This window comes from Camelus bactrianus, chromosome 19 (genome assembly GCF_048773025.1).
Source record: "Camelus bactrianus isolate YW-2024 breed Bactrian camel chromosome 19, ASM4877302v1, whole genome shotgun sequence".
Classification (NCBI taxonomy): domain Eukaryota; kingdom Metazoa; phylum Chordata; class Mammalia; order Artiodactyla; family Camelidae; genus Camelus; species Camelus bactrianus.
Genome location: NC_133557.1, coordinates 28590017 through 28609408, shown reverse-complemented (window position 1 = coordinate 28609408; position 19392 = coordinate 28590017).

The window sequence follows — 19392 nt, the reverse complement described above, 5'->3', positions numbered from 1 at the left end:
CTTCACATGGGCCCACCATGCAGGTGGGTGCCCCCAGGTCTCCGTGACAGTGTAGGGCTGAAGAAAACAAGCTCAGGGCCATCCGAGCTTGGAGTTCAGCCCCACTGCTTCCCAGCTGTGTGACCTCGGGCAGGTGCCTAGTCTGTGCCTCAGTTTCCACATGTGTAAAATGAGATAATCATAGTTCCTCCCTCTCAGGATGGTTTGCAGGATGGAATCAGTGTCCAGCTCATAGGAACCAGGTGTCCCTGTGTCAGTGCTGTTGATAACTGCCCCGAGCCCCACCATCTCCTGAGCAAGCCAGATTTCAGAGGCCACCCCTCTTCCATGTTGCCCCAACCTTGACCCCCTCTTTCTCCTTTGACTCCTGGTTCAGCCCCTAGTTTTAATCTGAGAATCAGTTCAGATAGGAGGGTCAGAAGCCGCATGGCCCCCGGTCAGGCCTGGTGGGAGCAGCTTCACCCTCTGGGCTGTGACACGCCCTGAGTGGCCCGCCGCCTCGGACCTCAGCACCCCGAAGCCCCAGTGCACACACAGCTCAGCGCCCGGGGCAGAGGGGGTCTTCCCGATGGGGCAGCCCTCTCCCACCATCTCACATACACGTGTGTCCCACCTCGGTGACCCCAGCAGCACCACCTCCTTCCGCCCAACCAACCCTCCTGGAGAGGCAGCCAGGCCTGGTCCCATCAGGGCTCAGACTCACCCGATGCGTGCCCTGGGAAGCGTGTTCAGTCTCTCTGAGCCTCGGCTTCCCCATCTGCAAAGTGGAGGATTGACCGAGAGAATCCATGGTGACACCTGGCACGCAGTGAGCGTTCCGCGGACCTCAGTGGGCGCCAGTAGACGTCAGTGGGCATCAATGGACGACAGTAGGTGTCAGTGGGCGTCAGTGGGCGTCAGTGGGAGTGGCTGCTGTCACCTCTGTGCTCACGGTTTCCCACACAACCACAGCCACACTGAGAGCAAACAGTGGGTCTCACTTGCTATGATTTAATGGCATCCTGTCACTCAGACCCCTCCTCGGGGGTGTCCTGACTCCTCTCCTGGGGATGACAGCAAGCCAGGTGGTTCTGGAGTTTGCCCCAGTCCCAGAGCCCCTGCATCCGTGTTTGAATACAGGCCTAGAAACTGTCCCTCCACACAGAGGTCGCCTGTTTAACCCTGACAGCAGCCCTATGAAATGGACCAACTGGGATTTTGCCCATTTCACAGATGAGGAACTGAGGCCCAGAAAAGCAAGCTCCAATCCAGGTCTCCACCGTGCATCCAACCCCGGTGGGTCCGTCACGGGCAGTCAGGACCCTTCAGCTCTGAGGGGAGCCCAGGACAGTAAGTGGGGCCATTCTGGAGCAGACACTGGGAGGCCAGGTGGGCTTGGGCCCCAGAGCCGTGATGTCTGTGTCCAAACATGGATTCGTTGAACCCCCTTCCTGTCACAGTGCCGAGGGCACTGACTTTTCGATCTTCCTCAAGGAAAGCAACAAAACCAAAAAACCCTGGAAAACTCACTTTGCTCCTCTAAATCCAACCTACGGCGCTCAGCCAGCCTGGGTCACCCCCGGGCCACACCCAGAGGGTGCGTGCAACTGCTCAAATTACGTTGTAAAAGAGTCTTCAGTGACATGGAAAGAGCTCCACCCCCGGTGGTGTGTCTGGACAATCCCAGCAGGTCACAGAGCTCTGTGTGGCGTGTGAGGCACTTTTTGGATTAAAAAATATCTGGATGCTTCTGAAAAAGATTGGAGGAAGTCAGTGCACATGTGAGGAAAGGCTCTCGCCGGCTGACGTCCCAGGGGGTCGCTTTCTTTTGGCTTTATCTGGATCTTCGCAGGGCACGTGCATTACCTGAGTAACTATAAGCACCTGAAAGAACAGAGCCTTCTGTGCCCAGGACACTGTGGACTCTGACACGGGCCACGGCTCTAGCCACCAGGTGGCGCCCCGATCCTTTTTTTTTTTTTTTTTTTTTTGCCGACTGCGCCCGAGGTTAGAATCAACTGGGCAGTGGGGCGGGGGTCATGGGATTCAGTTCTCTGACTCAGCTCAGCCCAGGATGCCTAGAGGGGGTGGGATGGTTCCTGAGGTCCCTGCCAGAGCTGGAACTTCAGGTTCTAACCCCTTCTTCCCCCATCTCATCTCTGTAGACTCCCAACTCCCAAGTTGGCAGTTCTGCAGAACAAGGGTGACCACGGGGCATATCCGTCCTGGCCCCTTCCCCGCCCTCTCTGACACCCTTATTCTGGTAGTGCTCCTGCCCTGTTATGTCTCCCACCTATTCCCCCTGGGTCAGCACCTGGAACCCTAACAGCTCTTGTCTCTTGCTGCTTACCTCTCTCTGCATCTTTCTGTCTGATTTCCTCTCTCTGTCTCTGGGTCTCTGTCTCTGTCTGCCCCCCACCATCCCCTCCTACAATACATCTTAATTGTTCATCAAAGTCCTCAACACCCCTGAGTCTGCACAGGCAGATTCCCAGGCCTCACCCCTGCAAATTCAGTCTAGCAGGTCTGGATGTGTCTCAGGAATCTGCATTTCATGTAAATCTCATCAGACTCCCCCTCTGCTAAAAATCCTCTGTGGTGAGCTCATGGCTCAAAATTCCCCCCAATCTGGAGTGGAGGACTGACCTAGCCCTGCTGATCCTCTGGCTTCATCTCCTCACTTCCCTCTGTCTCCCTTCCTAACCCCGGCCTCACCAGCCTTGAATTTACTCAAATCTGCCTGCCCCAGGGCCTTTGCACACACACTCCCTTTGGTTTCCTTTCTCTGTCTCTTTTGGCTGGCTCCTCTTCTGGGTCTCAGTTCAAGTGTCCCCTCCTCAGAGAGGCCCTCCCATCATGCAAACACTCTCTGTCACACCTACTGAGCTATTTCCTTCTAAGCACCCAGAGGAATCTGCCATCATTTTAATTCCTCATTCCTTTAATTATAGTCATTAATTAATTAATATAATTATTTACTAGGGCAGGGATCTCATCTGTCAGTCTGTCTTCTGACTCCTCAGTTTCGAGAACTCCATCTGGCTCACGAGTAGGGATGCAATCTGTATTTCACGATTAAATGAGTGAATGTATGAATGAACCCCCGCAGGTGACTGACGCCTAGCAGGGGCTGGAAACCTGAGCAACTGGCCCGTCATTCAGGGCCTTTCAAGATCTGGCCCCATCTCATTTCCTCCCCAGACCTGATTACTCCAGTCCAGGGACATCCCGGCCCAGCCCCCGGCCTTTGCTCAGCCCGTGCCGTCCACCTGAGTTCCCTCTCCTCTCAGCTCTGCCCACTGAACTCTCACCCTGAGGGCCCTACCCAGCCTCCAGCTCTGCCGTGACCTTCCTGGGTTGTTCCCTGAGTCAATATTTACCTCTCTGTCCTATAAACTCCACCCCACACTTTATGGGTCTCTTGAGGTTCTGCCCAAGGTGTTTGCTGTGTCCTCCAGGGACACACCATCCTGGGGCCTGGCCTGTATTGACCCTCCTGGGGTCTGCCCCTGTGTGGACTCCATGGAAATGCTGGCTCCAGGGCCCCAACCGACAGGTGTAGGGTGAGTGTGGCCCTGGGAATCAGCATTCATCAGCCCCGTCCCCAGGAGCTGATGCAGGATGTGGTTGGCTGGACTTGGTGACTCACGTCTTGCTAAGCCAGGGGCCCAGAATCCAGAACCTCTGCAGGACCCAGGGCTGCAGGGTGAATCGAGGTCTCCCTGTCCTCCTTGTCCCAAAGGCAGGGGCTTTGGCCCAGAGCTACCTCAGTGATTCAAACCCTCTCCCAGGCTGTGCAGCCGTGGGCAACTACACACCCTCTCTGTGCGTGGTTTCCTGTCTGCACCAACCCCACGGGCTCCTGCGGGGGTGCAGGGAGCCCAGACACCTGATGTGCTTGAACAAGCCTGACACAGAGACTCTAGGGATGTTTGTGGAAGAAGAAAAAGTCAGTCCAGAAGCAGAGTGCAGGCTCCTGCATGAGGCCCATATAAGGCACAAGGCCTGGTGGCAGGTGCGCTGGTGACCCTCCGAGTCAGTTTCCTTGCCTGTAACACGGACTCTCGTCCATCCGACGTCCCACATGGATGGAAGTCAGGGCCTGTTCCCTCTACTGGACTGTGAGCTCCTCAGGCTGTGCCTTCACCCTTGTGCCCCCATTCGGGAACCTCGGGGAGCCATCCCCGCCCACCTCCCCGTCCCTGTGCCCAGGCCCAGATGGTCATATCCATTCGCCCCTGTAAGGGGAGGCCGTGACCCCCCTGATGAGGCCATCACAGTGGAGCTGCATCTCAGATTCCCTGGGGACCACAGTCGGGCTCCAAGAAGATCAGGTGCCCCACAGACCCCCCAATCTCTGCACCTACTCCCCTTTGGGCCCCAGCTGCCAAGCGCCCCCACACAGGGTCAAGCTTGTGGACTTGAATCCCACTGATGGGCCCGGGACTTTGGGCTGAGACTTCGCTCCAGGCTTGGGTATTCATAGAGACCCAGGTCTCCATCCAGGTGCTGACGTCGTGGCTGATGTCCTGGCTGGAGACACTGGGTTAAGCATTGATTTCTCTGGCTGATTCTGGCTTTGAACAGGGGACATCCAAGAGAACTGCCAGAGGCTGGACGTGGCAGAAATGGTCCAGAGATTTTCCACCTGAGTGGGGGCCGCCCCTCCCACCTCGGACCCAGACTCTCCTTTGCAAGCATTCAAGGCCCAGACCAAACCTCCTTTCTGTCCTCAGTCCCCAGACTGCAACCCCAGCCCCACTGCCCACACACCCCAGTGTGCCACCACGCCTTTGCCCACCGGTCCCACCCTCCAGCCTGTCCTCATCTCCCCCCATGAGAGATGAAGGCCAGCCTGAGCAAGGTCCTCCTTCTGGGGACAGAAGTCCTCAGAGGGCAAGAATCCAGCCTCCTGGGTCTTGGCCCACCCAGTGCCCCAGGAGCAGGGATGGGCCTGGCCGGATGGCTCTGGGTCTCCAAGCCCAGTTTATCATGTCCTCCCCAGGACCTCAGCAGGTCTTCCTCTCTTGAGAAGTCTCCCTGGGAGGGCACTCGTGAGAGCCCTCAAACCCACCAGACCCCCGACTCCCAAAGCCGCCCCACCACAGACACCACCGTCATTCTCCAGACATTGCAGCAGCGCCCCACTGACCTCCTCCCTCGCCCCTCTGCCCGTGCTCCACCCAGCATGCCGGAGACTGGGGAAATGCAGCTCCAGTCCTGCTGCTCCCCCGCTGCAACCTTCAATGGCTCCTCACTGCCCCCGGAACTCGGCCCTCAGGCCAGCCAGACCTGGCCCTCCAGCCCCTCCACCTCTTCTCCCTGCTTCCCCCACGGCCGCTGCGTCTGGTTCCCCACACGACTCAGCCGCCCCCTGGCCTCCTAGCCTCCTAGCCTAAGGCTGTTCCCTCTCAGGCAACACCCTTCCTGCTTCTTCACTGGCTCCAGGCTTCAGCTCAGGCAGGAGGCTCTTGTCACTCTCCTCCAAGAGGTGCCCAAGCCCCTGTAGAGGTGCCGTTTTGGTGTTGAGTGTGGCCCGGGAATTGGCACGCCACTGCTGGTCTCTGGCCGCTGTGTTGGGCCAATGTGGACCTGGAGTGACAGAGGCTGTGGTGCCCTTGGGACAGAGAGAGTGAGTGGGTTCAGGCCCCCTGCCTGGCCCTCATGAGGATGTACTCCACCGGCTGCTCGGGTCCCCTCCCGGGGAAGCCCCTTCCCTTCACTCCAGCTGATGCTGGTGGGTCTTGGTCCTGCCCCAGGTGACCCCTCAGGTCTGTGAATTCACAAGAGTCCCCAACCAGCCCACACGCCACCTTGTGGGGATCCGGCCATTGGCCTGAGGTCCCCAGGGGGACGTGTCTGTCTCCATCTCCAGGCCTGGCCCACACCTGGCCCACAGGTGGCCGAGGGGCTCGGAGCTCACCTCCTCTGCGGCCTGCCATCCCGGGGCGCAGGGCAGGGGGCTAACCACACTGAGCCTCAGTGCCCCTGCCCTGGAGTGGAGCAAACAATGGCTCTCACCTCCCAGGCAGGGCCGGCGAGAGCCGGGCGGGTGCTGAGCACCCAGGACCCTGCCTGACGTGTAGCAAACGCTCAGTAAACGGGACGCTTTCCTTTCTGATCTCACCATCCTTTTACCTGGATCACGTTTGCACCTGGCGTGTCTCACACCACCAGGTGCTCGGCAGGTGTGTAGTGGATGAACAGCAGTGCCCAGGGCTCCTCGGAGAACCCAGCCCTCTGGTCTCTGGGGTCACCCAGCTTTGACGCACCAGCCCCTGTTTCTCGACTAACCTCATCCCACTGCATCTTGGCTGCAGAAGGAGCATGAGGAGGGCGGTGCGACCCCAGCCCCAGGAGCTCAGGCCTTCCCCACGGACCCCAAAACTCCCCCTTCCTTGGGGTGGGTCACGGTCAGGAGTCTCACAGGGGCCTAGGTCTTGCTGTGGCCTGGAAAATCCGTGCGGGCAGGGTCTCCGGTGGGCAGGAAATGATTAACGGAGCTGGCTCAGGCTGGATCTCTGGCTGGAAACTTCCGAGCTGGCAGAGACGCTGGTTTGGGTTAGCAGCCCCACCCCATCCAACTCTGCCCCCGCTGCTCAGGACTTTGGTAAAGAAAAGCCAGACCCTGCAAAGCCCTGTCTGAGCAGTGCAGGAGGGCAGCGCGGGGGACACTGGATGGCCTCCCCTCATCTGCTAAGAAAGCAAAACTCCCCAGAACCAGTGCCTCCCAAGGCAGGGGTCTGGGTTCTCAAGTGCGCAATGCAACTCTGTTCCGGCTTTGCTTCTTGGCTGGTTTTGAACCTGGAGACCTTCCTGGGGAGGAGGCTGCTCGCTCACAGGCTGGGAGCCCACTGGGGCCGGGGATTTATGCTGGGCAGTTCTCCCGGCTCGGCCCTCTGCCCTGGGCAGACCTCTTCTGGGCTGCAGTTCTCGCCCCGGGACCAGGCCCCAGTCAGAACACAGCCCCGACCCAGAGTGTGGCTGTTCGAGGTGGTGATGGGCAGGGCCTACTGTGTGCCAAGCTGGGCGAGGGGCTCTGTGGGATTTGCCCCAGTTCCTCCTCCCAACAACCCCGGCTAGGGCAGGGCGGCGGAGAGGAGCCAGGACAGACTAGGAGCCTCACTGGCTGGTTCAGCCCCAGACACACTACGGTGTTCTCAGCAAAATGGGCGTAATAATCCAACTGAGGGAGCCAAGCTCAGGGTGGGTAGGTGACTGGCCACGGTCACATAGCTGCAGGATTTGAGCCCAAATAACTCACCCTGGCCACCAACAGCAGCCCTGCCCCTCTTGCTGATGCTGCCTGGACACAGCCACCTCCAGGCATGTCGGAGGTGTCAGTGTAAAAAGTGTTGACTTAAAGTGAAGCCTGCCTCTTCTGCCCAGGAGGAAGAAGCAGCAGGGACCGTAGGTTGTTAAGCACTCGTGTCCTGCTGTTCAAGAAAACTGAATTCAAATCCTGCCTCCCGTGTAGCCTCAGGCAGGGTCTAATCTCTCTGGCCATAGTGTTTCCATCCATAATGAAGACAATGATAGCCCCTATCTTATTGGGAGGTGCTCAGAAAGTCTCTGGGGCCAACCCCCCAGAAACAACCTCATTTTCATTATTGGTGTCATGGGCCTGATTCCTTGGAAGAGTCCAGGGTTAATATCCAGGGTTCAGCCCAGGGGTCAGGAAGGTTGATCATAAATCACTTATCCTCTCTGGCCTCAGTGTCTTCACCTGTCAAATAGGACTAGTAACAGTCTGTGCTTCTGTGCTTGCGAGGAACCAGGCCCCGTTCTAAGCCCTGCACGTGTATCATCTCATTTAATGCTCACCTCAACCCCATGAATGTAGGGGGTGGGTGGGTGGGTACGAGTACCGGGGTTAGTCTTTCTCAGGGACCAGAACACACGGGAAGTGCCATGCATGGGTGGCTTTGTCACTGTCCCCAAGGTGGAACCATTCACTTGGCTTAACTGCTCCCCCTGCACCCTGGGCCTCCCCAGGACATACCAGCATCCACAGAGCCAGCCCAGGCGTCCAAGCTAGGGTGGGCGCCCTCCTCCCGTTCTTGCTTCTTCTTCCTCTCAGCCTAATTATAAGCAACATCAGAGATGCTGGAGGTTAAACCCCAGGAGCCTTCTTGGAAGACCGGGGCTGTTTCAGACTGGGTTAGATAAGCAAGGATGAAGGCACCCACACAAGGACGGCAGTGTGTAAGGAGGGATGTCTGGGCCCACTGAGGGAGGGTGCCTGCAAGTATTTTTCTGGGACATAGACTTGAAGCCCTTGAGGACCCAGAGGGGCTAGTGGCTGTTGTCACTGCTGGGTAGAACTATTCTGCAGCTGCATGTGAGAGAGGAAGGGAGCTCCCCATCCCTGGAAGAAATAAAGCAGTGGGTGTGTGCATCCTATTGTCCATGGTCCTGAGGCGGCTTGCCCTAGGTGGGAGGGTGAACTGGACAACTCCCTAAGGTAGCAGCCTGACAACAGGGGTCGGTGGGTACAAGTTAGTCCTGGTCAAGCACTTGGCACAGTGTCTGGCTCGTAGCATCCAACATGTGCTGGTTATTCTTTAAAAGACTTTTCCGGGGGAGGGTGAGTATAGCTCAGTGGTAGGGCGCATGCCTAACATGCACAAGGTCCAGGGTTCAATCCCCAGCACCCCCATTAAATACATAAATAGATAGATAAACCTAATTACCTCCCCCCACCAAAAAATAAAATAAAATAAATGTCCCTTCCAGTCCTAAATTCTGTGAGTCTGTGGCTTTGTTTACATGCCCAGGTGCATAACACAGAGATGGGACAGCAGGTGAGAAAACGCTGAAGGATTAAGGATTAAGTTAGAAACCAGGTAAGGAGTGAGTCTAGATGCATCTTTGAGCCCCAGCTGCCCAAGGGCTGGAACGTCCATGGAAATGTGGCAAATTGGAGAAATTCACATTTATTAGAGCTCCACTCAGGGACAGTGTGTCTGTGACTGCAAGAAATCTCAGGACAGATCACCTAGTCTGGGGATGAGACTTCTCTCCCCAAAGTGTGCTTGGACGGCAGCAGGCGCCCCCTGAAGCTCCTTCGACGGAGGTGCAGCCGCGCTTCCAAGGACTCCAGTTCGGCCGAGCCCGCTGGGCTTGGAGCAGAATAGCTCCGGCCAAAACAGGAGGCTAAGAACTGACCATCGCCTTCACGCAGAATACAGGGCACATGCACAGGGCCCGCCGAGGGGGAGGTGGCCTGGGGGCCCTCTGTCCTCTGTCCGAGAGTCAGTTCCAAATTGAGAGGCCTCCTTCTGGATGGAGAAAGATGAAACACAAGCAGGTTCCTTACGGCAGCAAGAATGTCTCTCCTCCTCCCAGAAGGATACACAGGGTGGACCGTTCAGTCCCTTCTGCTTGAGATGCACCCCAGCTGCTCCAGAGGACACTGGGGGCCCCTGGTGCACCCCCAGCCTGCTCCCGAGGAGTCGTTTCTCAAAGGTGACCTTGTATCATGACCCCTAAGCTGCCCCACCCGAGCCTGCCCTCCACGGGGTCGGAGCCCCACCTGCCGGCTTCCCTGAGTGTCCTCGTGTGCAAAGTTCCCGTGTGTGGTGAGTGCTCAGTGAGTGTTGGATCAGGTTAAATAAAACCACAGCCTCTCCCAGAGGTAAACATCTGTTTTCATTCTCCGTCTGCCATTACCAAGCAACCACACTTCAGTGAACCCACATTTCCCTTCCCAGCCTGGTGGGCTTCTAGCCGGCCCACCGCAGGCATCGCCTCCCAGGCTCAGAGAGCCACCTGCCAGCCTGCAGCCAGACGTGGCTGTTCCCACCTCTGTTCCCGCCTCTGTATCCGTCCTCCTGTCTGAAATGCAGTCTCCCTCTGTGTTCTCTTCAAATCCCTCCTGTTCTCACGGCTCTCCACTTTGCTCCGAATGTCTGCAAGTCCTAAACCCCCTCCCTTCTCCCCGCCTCTCCATCCTTCCTGAGGGTCCTTGGGCCATATTGAACATTATTTTCCTGAGCATCCAAACACCGCATGCAAACGATAGAATTATTTTCAAAGGCTTTTTCAAAATGATCATCAATTTTGAACATCATGGTGACTGGCTTTGGGATAACTCTGGTCTCTGATGTGGACATTCACGGTGTGCCCAGTGGTACCCCAGCCAAAGCCCCCGTCGTACCTCCGGACTGCCAGGATGTGGCTGTCCTTCGAGGGGTCTACTTTTGGGTGGCAACCATTATTTTAAAGCTTTGAATGCAATTGTGGGACATAGCTTTTTTTTTTTCCCTGAGGGGAGACAACCAGCTTCACTTCCAGTGTTCTTCCCTCTGGAACCTACACCCACTGGTTGAAGGGAAAAACCAAGGCATTATTTTTGGTGCTTCTTGGCATCACTGCCACCATCCTATCCATCTCCAGGTCTGTGACTCAACCCTCAAATGTGGCTCAAATTTGAAACATGCTTTCCACCTCCATCTCTTCCCTGAAGCCCCTCCTCCCTAGGATGGAGACCCCCTCTGCCTCCTCCCGTCCATCTCCCACACAGTAGCCGAAGGGAAACTTTTAAAACTGTGGGTCAGGTCACATCTCCACCGCAGTCCCCAAGGGTGGTTCTCAAACCAGAGTGTGAACCAGAGTCTTCTGTGGGGAGATCCTGAGCCCCACCCCGAGTTTCTGATTCAGCAGAGCTGGAGTGAGGTTCTGCTGGTGCTGGAGGTGGCAAGAGACCACGGGAGGAGAACGCTGGTCTGCCCGGAGCCCTACGGTGCTTCACAGCAAAATCGGAACGGCTTAACTATGCCACAGGGCGGGGTGTTAAGGTACAGGCTCGGGAACCAGACTGTCTGGATCCAAGTCCTGGCTCTGTGGCTTCCTGTGTGTCCTTGATCAAATGACTTAACTTCTCTGTGCTTTAGTTTGGTCTTCTTCTCAGCAAAATGGCAGCAGTTCTAGTATCTCCTTTCTGGGGTTGTTGAGAGGGTTGAACAAGCTAAGACTGTGTTTGGATTGGGTTCTCCCACAGGCAGACTGGAGGCAAGGATAAGAGAGGGCCCAGAAGTCCCGGGGAAGGGCCGGGAAGGGAGACTGGGAAGCAGGAGGCAAGTGGTACAGGGCCCTGGGCAGGGCGGGTTATCCCTGAGGGCGGCTGGGGCTCAGTCCTACGGGGAGCTCCGGGAGCCAGTGCAGGACGCGCCGTCATAACCTTGAGAGCGAGGTTAGCCAGCCGGGAGGTGAGCGGGATGAAGTGTTCATCCAACAGCCTGAGCAGCCCTGGGTTGAGGGCTGCTCCGGGGCTTGTGCAGGGGGGCTGTGAGCGGCCTGCCCCACTGGCGGGAAGAGCAACTCCGGGGGCCCGGGCAGCCCTCCAGCCCACAGAGTCATGGTTGCCGCGGGGAGAACGCCAGGGGCAAGGGAGCAGCTCCTGGAAGTATCGGCCCCACAGACAGAGCCGTGGGGAAGCTTGTGCGGCCGGCTCCCCTCATAAAGCCCCTGGACCTGAGCCCCTAACCAAATCGCCTTCAGGGCTGGTCCTCCCACTGCAGCCCCCCGGCCATCTCCCTGCTGCTCGCACGTGCCCGGTCCAAGAGCCTTTGCACTGGCTGTGTCCCCAGCAGCTCTCACGGGCCTCACTCCTCACCTCCTCGCGTCTCAACACCATCTCCGGCTTGGAGAGCCCTTTCCTGTCTCTCATCAAAAGCCACCCACTCAGTCCCTCCCATTCCTTCTCCCCTTTCACTGCCAGCCCAGCACAACTACTCCAGAATCTCCGTGTCCAGTTCCCTGTTTACTGGTTCATGGTCTGCCTCCCCCAACTGGTCCATTTCACCCCAAGATTCCCAAAGCAAAAGTATTTGCCATCTTGTCACCGGACTCTAGCAAGCCCAAGGTGGCCTTCACTGAATGAGTGAATGAATAAATGAATGAATGACCAGAAGTACTTGACCAAGCATCAGAGGACCAGCAATGTTATCTAAGGAACGCTGGTTCCTGAGCTGACTTTGCAGGGCTTGAATCCCAAGTCCACTGTGCACTCTTGTGTCCTCCCTCTGACCCTCTGAACCTCACTTCTCTCGTGGGCCATTCACAACCCTCTCACCTTCAGGCACTGACCTTGACAGTGTGGGTGGGAGCTCCTCCTAACTGAAGGGCCCCATGAGATCCATAGATCTGAGAACAGACTGGACAAAATGAACACCATCTGCTCTCTCCTCCACCCTGGGCACTCCTCAAAGCCTAGAGTGTTGGTTAGGATTCACTGTGTTACACAGAAGAGAGAAACCAAGGTGAGAGTAGCTTAAATACAATGGATTATTTTACGCTCGTGTAAGAAGCTCAGAAGAAGGAAGTCCAGGGTGGGTAAGGCACTCGCTGAAGTCAGTAAAGCCCAGGTCCTTCCTGCCTTGTTGCCCCTCCATCCTCAACACAGAGCTTCCACTTCATGATCCACGGTGGCTGCTTGTGCTCCAGCCATCATGTCCTTATTCAAGCCATGAGTTAGGAGAAAGAAGTGAGGAAGACCTTGCTGTCTCCCTGCAAGGACACTTCACAGAATGCCACACCAAGACTCTGCTTCTGACTTACTGGCCGGCACTTGGTCACACATACATGTGCCTAGCAGTTCTTCCAATTAATTATTCTTTGGTCCATCTGGTATGCAAAGATGCTAGTGAAACAGCAGGGACCGAGATGAAGAAAGCTCTGATCGCCGCATTCCAGCAGGGGTGGGGAGGTAGGGATGGGGACAGAAGAGTCCCAGGTTAACACACACATGAGCTGGTGGCTTCTGAGTGAAGCCCCGTAAAGAGAACGCTAGTGATGAGGAAGAGCTGTGGGGAGAAGGGGTGAAAATCTACCCCAGCTGAGGGACACAGAGTGGGCCTTTCTGAAGAGGAGCCCTTTGGATGGAACCACTGACCATTCCAAGAACCAGGAAATGGCTCAGCCACGTGCCTGCTGTGCACCCTCAGGCAAGCCCCAGGACCTCTCTGAGCCTGTTTCCTCACCTATACAGTGTCAGCAGTATCCACTCTCCCACTGAGTTACGGGGTGGAATCTTGCTCATAGAATGCGGGTCTCCATGAAGAAATGGAGGTGTATAGCAACTAAGAACCTAGCTTCAGACCAGCGGTTCTCAGCTAAGGGGGAAGGGCAGATTTGGCATCCCAGCATACACATGTCAATGTCCAGAGACGTTTCTGGTTGTCACAACTGGGGAGGGGGCTGCTGCTAATGGCATCCAGTGGGGAGAGGCCAGATGCCGCTAAAAACATCCTGCAATGCCCAGAACAGCCCCCAGCCACCAAAAATCATCAAAAGCCAGCAGTGCCGAGGCTGAGAAATCCTGTCCCCCGCAGTCCCTGACCCAGAAGGAGCAGAGTTGGGGTCTCAATGCAGGGTCACTTCACCCCAAGTCCCCTCTCTGTTTTCTCCAAATGCTTTTCAGAATCCCACCCCAGACCCCTCCCATGTCCCCCAGACAATGGGATTTAGATGTCTGCTTTCTTAACAGACACCCAGGATGACTCAGACATTCACTGAAGTTTAAAGAGAACTAAACTTTGTGCTTATAAAGTGCCAGGCACGTAGTCGCCACCCCCCCACACCAAAATCCATTACAAGTTTAAAGTACAGCTATTATTTTTACAGCATTGCTTAGAAATGGCTTGCAATCTCTAATTTGCTAAATTGATGTGTATATTGACTAAATAAATATTCGGCACGGAGCCCGAGTCCCCCTCCACACTTATTAATCCTCAGGAAATGGAAACACAAGACACGAAATGAGCTTTTGCTCAGAGCTGCAGACAGGAATACATTATGTTGTTTTTCAGGCGTTTGGGGACCTGACTCGCTGCAGCAGATACGGCCCAATCGCCAGCCTCCAAGCTTTCCATGACGCACACGTCTGCCAGCAGACGTGACTGTGTTGCTGAGGCTTTTCCTCGGACTTTGAAAGTCTAGGACAAGGAACTTTTATCTCAACGGGGGGACATCTGGGGTGACTGCCTTTGGGGGAGTTGATCTGAGGGGTTGATGGATGGCACTAATATTCTTAGATAGAAATCAGGGCGGCTGCAGCACCCCAGAGAGATGACCCAGGGACAGGTCCCTTTCTTCAAGGGCTAGGGCTGTTAGTGGTCTCAGGCCTGGGGGGACGAGACAGAGCTACGGGGGGGGGGAACGTGCCCTTTGTCAGCCACCCCTCCCCCATCACAGGGTGGAATGGGGCGCAGGAGGGGAAGTTCCCTGTGGACAAAGCTTGCTTTGCGGTTGCCCACCTGGAGGGCCTTGATCGTGGGATGTTGATGAGTCCTGGGGCGGCCTTATTCCAGGATGGGGAAGGGGGCCCCAGACATGTAGGAGTGAGCCAGATGGGGAAGGAGGTCTTTCGGGGATTAACTTCTAAAAGTTCCCAATCCAGAGGAGCATTCCCCTGCGGTGCTGGCTGCTACCAGTGAGACAAGAGAGCCCAGAATTAGGAGAGAAGCTCGTGTAATGAGAATCGGGAGATGGGGGAACGTTCTCCAGAGAGCAAGGGTCATGGCCTTCCTTTTGCCCTACTGGGAGGCACTGAATCCCCAGAGGGAGGCATTTCATCAGTCTCTGCCCGAAGGCAGCCCAGACTGCTCAGGGTCTGCACCGCGAGGAAAGCCAGTTTCCACCAGCTGGAGACTATGGAGGGCGTGGGAGGCCTCGGACGAGGTTGTGCCCAATGGGCTTCTTTGCAGCCCCTGCAGCTCAAGGTCTCCCCCAGGCGAGGCTGTGGGACCCCTTCTGCAGGGGTGGGAGAGGAGAAAACACTGACATCTCCAAGGTAGGCCCCTCATCTCTACCACTCTCCAAGCAGAAGGAGCAGCCCGTGCAAAGGCCCTGGGATGGGACCTGACCCCAGACCAGGAGTCTGGAGCCTGGTTAGCAGGTGAGACGGTGCCCTGAGATGCGAGCAGAGAGGCAGCCCAGGTCAGATCACACAGGGCCTTGTGGCCTCGTGGGGAGGAATTTGGGTTGCACCACGAATGCAATGGGCGGCTGTGGGGGGGTTTGTTAAAGGGCCTCAGCAAACTCAGGGACAAGCTTCAGCCCCATTTGGAAGGTTGAGCCCAGAGATCTGGCCCCTAAACGCAGCCCAGGAGATGAGCCGCCTGCCCCCAGCAGCTCCTGAGACAGAGGAAAGGCCACCCTCCTTCAGGGCCAGTGGAGATTTTATGGGTTAAATCAAGGGGAGTCCTGCGCCAGATGCCACCGCACACCCACCGGGGATGTGGTGGAAACCGCAGACCACACCGAATGCTGGCCCGGGCGCAGAGGCAGCGCCACGACCTCTTGTCCACTTGGAATCGCCTTGGTGGTTCTTTAAAAAGTGAACCATGCATCTGCCCTACCCAAGAGAAAGTGCCCAGAAAGAACGGTACAGGCATTCACGGCAGCCTGATCCTGAGCAGGCAGAACTAGAAACAGACCAGGCAACCATGGGGAGGTGGGTGGCTCGGCCAGTCCTGGTCTTCACTTCCGGTGGAGAACCGCACGTGGAACCGCACGGAACCCGCACGTGGAGGATGAACCAGGGTATCGGGAATCACCCCGGACTCTGTCCGTCACGGATAAGGCGAACCCTGTCTCTAGTGACGGACAGATCAGTGGTTCCCTGGGGCTCGGGGAGGTGGGGGTTAATAGGAAAGGGACAAGGGAACTTTCTGGGGTGATGATGGAATTTTACAGATCTTGATCTGGCGGCGGTTACACACAGGGGGCCAAACTCATCCCATTTTCCACTTAAGACTTGTGTCTTCTGCTTCATGTAATTTCTGCTTGAATAAAATATATCCTTGAAAGGGGGTCTGCAGTTGGGTTTGGGGTCCACGACCTCCTCTCTCATCTCTTTTGAGCTGCCCAAGTTTCCCAGGCAGAAGCAGAAGTTCTGCAGGTGGAAAGGGCCTCGTGCTGGGGTCCGAGGGCTCCTGAGGCCACCGCGCCTGCCTTCCTGCGGCACATCCATCCTGTTATTGCCAGAGCCCGAGAATTGCTCCCGAGGAGGAATCTTGAATATTCATCTGATTTACGGCCCGCTGCCGACAGCTTTATGAATCCACCCACCAATACCTGCAGCCGGTCATCAATCTTCCCCCGAGATTGTGCTTCTGCCAGTAACTCATGAATTAAAGAGGCCCCTGGCGGCCCCCTACGCCTCCCCTCCCCTCTCGCGGCGCGTCGTGAGGGAGGAGGACCTGACCAGAAGTCAAAACACTGCTGCTGTCTTGCCGCCGCCGGGCTCCCGGCGACCTTGGATGACTCTCTCAGACTGTCTGCAGCGAGGGAGAGAAACTCGGAAGCCCTCAGATCAGCCCCTCTCCATCTCCCAGCCTCAGTTTCCCCATCTGTAAAGTCAGAGGTGGGGCATGGCATCACCTCGGTCTGCTCACCTGGGAGGCGGGCTGAGGCAGGTGGGCGTGCGAGCCCGTGGGAATGCAGGATGGAGATGCTCACGGAACGAGAGAGGTGGTGGTGCCCCGCCCCAGCAAGCTTCCCTTGGTTTTCTCATAAACAAAATGGGTAGCATTTTCCTCCAGGACTTTGGTGGGGGGACTCCAGCTGGGACACCTGACATCTGTCCACAGGGAGTAGATGTTATGATTTTTATCCAGAGAGGAGCACATGTCACAGGCTTAGCTCTGGGTTCAGGAAGCAGCCCCCGAAAAGGTCTGCAGAGCTGACTCGTGGGTGGGGACCCCTGGCGGAGAAACTGCTACCCAATGTCTTAGCCTGTCTGGCTCCCCTGGGAGCCCCCAGCACCTGCCATGGGGATGACACTCAGCAGATGATCCCAGGGTTGAGCAAACCTTCACCAATCAGTAAGACATTGGTAACACCTGCAAAAGCACCAGGAGAAACATGAGCCCGGCTCCATCCTAGTCAGCAGAGGGCTGGGAGGCAGAGTGGTGGACGCAGCCCCTCTGGCCCAGACCCACCAGGGTTCAAGCCCCACCCTGCCCCTTCATATCTGGTGGCCTTGGCAAGTTGCTTGCCCCCCTACCCCTACTTGGCTCTGGACTCGGACCCCCCATCTCCTGTGAGTCAGAAGTCAGAGGTTCAAGGAGTCCACCAGCGACCAGCCTGGTTCTAGGGGTACCTTGGAAGGAGGTCAAGGGCGAGGCAGAGGCCAAAGCTGGGGGCACCAGTTTGCCCACTGGTTGCTCCCTGAAAGGGGGCAGAGCTCACTGGGGGAAAGGTCTCGGCTTCTGGGAACAGCGCTTCCCAGGGGGCTTGGCCTCCATCACTAAGGTTTCTGACCCATGGACTTTTCACCTTGGCACCAGTTTCCTGACCACGCTGGCAATATTTACCCTGCAGGAAGGCGAAAGGGCCAGATATGGGGGGCGGGGGTGCACGCACGTGTGTGAGCATGTGTGTGCGTGTGTGTGCACACACGCCCACTGGGGCAGGAGGTCAGAGGCAGGGCAGTTGGACCTGGACCCCTGAGAGCCCCTGGCCCCTGGAGCTTCAGATGTAGGTTTGTGTCCTGGTGTCTCGTCCTCTCTGTCTCCATCCTCATTCAAATCTTGCTCTTAGGGCTGAAACACTGGTGGATGGATGATGCCAAACCCACAGCCCCCTCTCTGGGGATTTGCACCCAGGGTGGAGAGAAGGGTTAAAACCCCACTCCCATCTGAGCTAGCTGTGAGAACCCTCCTATTGCCTCATCTATAGGACGCAGATAATGGTAACTCCCAAGTCTCAGCACTGAGAGGAGGAACTAAAGAGATAACGCCTGGCACGTGCTCGGCGCACTGTAAGTAACTAGAAGCTATTGTTATCAGGCACACAGGTGCTCAATAAATGTTTACCAACTAGACGGGTGGATGGATGAGAGGATGAAAGGATGGATGATGTCTAAGTGAGTGGGTACCTAGATTGGTACATGGATAGGAAAATGGATGTGCAGTCATTCACCATCCACCCATCTGTCCATCCATCCAACTCTGTATATGTGTGTGTGTGTGTGTGTGTGTGTGTGTGTGTATGTGGTGGGGGCTGGGTGAATGGATATTGGATGGACAGGTAGACAGACGGGTGGGTAGATGAATGAATAAATGGTGGGTGGCTGGCTTGATGGGTGGATGGGTAACAGGTGGATGGATGCTCCAATGGACAACTGGATGAATGAACAGATGGAGAGATAGATGAACGGGCAGATGGATTGCTGGATGGCTGGGACCACAAACGAAAACCTAAATTGCCTCCCTCCGGAAGGTGCAGGTAACAATTGCTTCAGCTCCTGCCGGGCACCGCGTACATTAACAGGGCCGCAGGGGGCCGGAACACTGCAGCCTTCACAATCTGCTCATTAACTGATTCACGGAGCTTTTCACCTATTCAAAGCCGGTGGGATAGCGGCGTGACATTTAAGGTTTCCTTTCAGCAATCACTTGCTTGGCCTTTCACAGAACACGGCGCGCAGCTGTTCGCTGGCTTGCATTCTCCTCCAAAGATGCCTTCAAGCCCCCAGGGCAGTAATGGGTCCAGCCTCCCTGGGGCCAAGGGTGGGGGCACGTGCCCTAAAATGTCGGGGGTCCCTTCTGCCCAGCTGCCTCACCGCATTCTCTGTCTGCAACAGTGCCACCAATTACCCTAATTACCCTTCAGTTAGGGGGCTTAATTTATCATGTGGTGGCGAGGAAGTATTGGAGAAAGAGTTTCCCTGGCAACCAAGGTTTTAAACCCAAGATCCTCTGGGTTTTAAAAGCCACTTTGAGTCTAATTCCCCCCCTGAAAATTAGCCTAGAATTTTTCAGAGGCTGAAATTTTTAGCATAACAGCAGGCTAGCACTTATGTCTGAAACCATAAAAGACCTCGATTTCTCCCCTGCCAGAGGCGGGACCCTGGGAAGCAGTTCGGCTTCCTCTGCCACTTTGTTCTTGGTGGATAAGCAGGGACTGCAAAGGCCATTATGAAATGGCCGCAGAGGCGGCATTTTCTGAGCTGCAGGCAGCCCTGCTCCTGACACAGCCTGATTTCTGGCTCAGTTGTTCGAAGTCCCTATTGCGTCCCGCCGTGGGCACTGGATGGAGGGACCCTGCACACAGCCAGGAGGTCTGGGGCTGTACTCACTGACAGCCTGTGCCCATCTCCCCAGGTCGAGAAGGACAGCGCCACCCAGCACCCTGAAAGGGGAGAGCACAAAATTTCGGGGTTTGCTCTTGGTCCAGGCTTCCCTCACTGGCTGGTGCCCATCAGAATGAACTCCAGCTGAGTGACACGGCCTGGCCTTTCGTACCCTGTGCCAGCCGGGGGCCCCGCTTCCTCCTCCTCTCTCCCTTACCCACACCCTCCGCTCTGACCAAGCCACACTAGCATCCGTCTAACCTCCAACCATCTACACGACATCTACCCTCTATTCACCCCAAACCCATCCACAAACACACCCCACCCCTCAC